This window comes from Leptonychotes weddellii, chromosome 8, assembly GCF_054177405.1.
Source record: "Leptonychotes weddellii isolate Sample4059 chromosome 8, ASM5417740v2, whole genome shotgun sequence".
NCBI lineage: Eukaryota > Metazoa > Chordata > Mammalia > Carnivora > Phocidae > Leptonychotes > Leptonychotes weddellii.
Window position 1 is genome coordinate 105,727,634 of NC_138376.1, and position 2,679 is coordinate 105,730,312.

Consider the following 2,679-nt stretch of genomic DNA (forward strand, 5'->3'; position numbering starts at 1 on the left):
TTGGAGAAATGTCTGTCCAGGTCCTCTGCCCACTTTTTAATCAGATTGGGGCTTTTGTTGTTGTTGTTTTTTATTTTTTGATATGGAATTGTGTGAGTTCTTTATATATTTTAGATATATTTTTTAAAGATTTTATTTATTTATTTGACAGAGAGAGACACAGCGAGAGAGGGAACACAAGCAGGGGAAGTGGGAGAGGGAGAAGCAGGCTTCCTGCTGAGCCCAGGGAGCCCGATGTGGGGCTCGATCCCAGGACCCTGGGATCATGACCTGAGCTGAAGGCAGATGCTTAACCACTGAGCCACCCAGGCGCCCTATATTTTGGATATTAACCCCTTATCAGTTATATCATTTGCAAATATCCTCTCCTATTCCACAGGCTGCCTTTTCATTTTTTGATGGTTTCCTTTGCTGGAAGCAGATGTCTGACCAGTTTTGAAGGCTGAGCTTCTGCAGAGTGTGGACAAGAGTTTCTAATCCTCTTTTGTGTCATCCCCCACTTCCTGACTCTTACCATCCAACTTTCATTCCTCTTTGCTGGCTTACTCCAAACGCCTTGGAAAGGGATCAGATCAACACTATTACTTTTACTCTTATCCTAATGACTAGAAATTTTTCATTTTTTATGCAAAATTCAGATTTTATTTTTACTTGTTCTTACATTGGTGGGAGCTAATATCAGGAACTTATAGGCAAACAAGAACTTTTGTTTTCTACAAAATTACACACAATGTGGCATTATCACTAGTCAAGACTTGCTTTTTTACATTTTGCACAAGAATACAATATTATCTTTTTTTGAACAAAATGCCCAGATTACTAAGGAAACCATCTTTGGAGGGAGTGTTTAATAAGCATGTTTTATTTAAGTAAATCCTCCAGGAGGAAATGGGAGAATTCACTGCCTTTACTTAGAAGAAGGCTGTGTAAGTAGTTATCTGTCAAATTTATCTATGCAATTCACCAACATTTCTTCATTGGAAACATCAATATTTCCACATCACAGTTCCCAAAATGACTTTAAAGTCTTAAAATTCTGTGTCTCCTTTGGCTTGCTTCTCTCTGGATTCCACCCAGGCTTTATTAATGGTTCTCTTCATATCATCATCTCCATCTTCATTAATTTTCTTTAGAACATTCATCGATCCCTCACTAGGATCTATTTCAGTGTCATAAGAGGGCTTTTCTTTCTCTTTGCCTTCTTTTTCAACCTGAGTCAGGTAATCCCAGCGCATGTTTTCTGCTTCCTTTCTACATAAGGTAAGAACTGTATCTGTCTTGACTTTTTTTGAACCGCCTTCCACAGAGATGGGTTTTAAGAGATTGCTCACAATCATGGAGTAACTCTTCCCATTTAGATTCTTTACCAAAAGATCAAATGACCTCGCTGTGAAATGCACCTGCACATTCTCAGTGGGTAATGTAGATTTTCACAAACTTATCTGACTGATCCCATCTGTAATTACTGATTTTCCCTGTGTATCCTGTTGTAATGGGAGCAACCACAGCAGCTGGGTTTTCATTGTCAAGAAGTTCTGCTTTTCTCTGCTGCATCTTGTTCTTGATTTCTGTCTCGGTCTTGGATTTTTCATCTGTAGGGGCATCATGTACTCTTTTTCTTTTGTTTTCTTTCTTTCTTTTTTTTACATACTCTTTTTCTAGTGGCCTTTTCTAGCAGCACCTTCACCTCTTCTAGATCTTTCTGTAGCTTTTCCAAGGCTGAAGCCATGGTTGGGCTGATCAGACAAGGCCTGAGCTGCAGCCAAGCCACGCAGGGGAGAGAACAAGAAACACGGCACTGAATGGGGGGGCGGCAGGGGGGAAGGGGTTGCAGACCCCACCCACATGAGTCGCAGCGCCCCAAGCATGCTCTCACACCTGACCCAGCGCCAGACCTGGCTGGCCTCTGACACGTGTCGCCTCTGACTAGAAATTTTTCTGCCAAATTGCTTCACAAGTGTGTTTCTCTTGGTCTAAGAGCTTAGCAAGCACACCCCTGGAAAAAGCGATAAAACTATTTCCCATCAGTGGGTCCAGTTTCATGCTATGGGATGCCATCTTTTTTTTTTTAAAGATTTTATTTATTTATTCATGAGAGACAGAGAGAGAGAGAGAGAGAGAGAGAGAAGCAGGCTCCCAAGGAGCAGGGAGCCCAATGCAGGACTTGATCCCAGGACCCTGGGATCATGACCTGAGCCGAAGGCAGACGCTCAACCATCTGAGCCACCCAGGCGCCCATGGGATGCCATCTTTAACAACACACAATCCCCAGAAAAGTCATGTTGAGGGAGCTCATTCTACTTCTACTTTGTTTGGACTCAGTTGTGAGTAAAACTCCTTTCTTTCCACCCTCATTGAGGCAGACAGTATAAGGGCTCACCAATCTCTGACTATTTTCTAATCTGGGCATAATGAAAAGATGTACTTTCCCACCTGCTTAAGTGTAGGTTTGGTCTTATAATTCACTTAGGCCAAGAAATAGGAATGGAAGTGATGTGTGTAGGAAGTGCTGGGAGGAAAACATTTCCTCTGTCACCTTAGGTTCTGAAGGTTGGGGACCTGCAAATTAACTGACAACAGACCAGGAGAAAAGACAGTTTATTCACACCTGCATGAATACACAGGCAGGAGTCAATACTCAGTCACTTACTGAATAGCCAGAGGCAAATATTTATATAC

The 2,679-nt window shown here is 42.0% G+C and overlaps 1 pseudogene; it reads right to left on the reverse strand.

Annotated features, from left to right (window-relative positions):
• Nucleotides 1-613: 613 nt before the first annotated feature.
• LOC145722872 (calcyclin-binding protein-like) lies at nucleotides 614-2,051 on the reverse strand (annotated as a pseudogene).
• Between the last annotated feature and the right edge of the window lie 628 nt (nucleotides 2,052-2,679).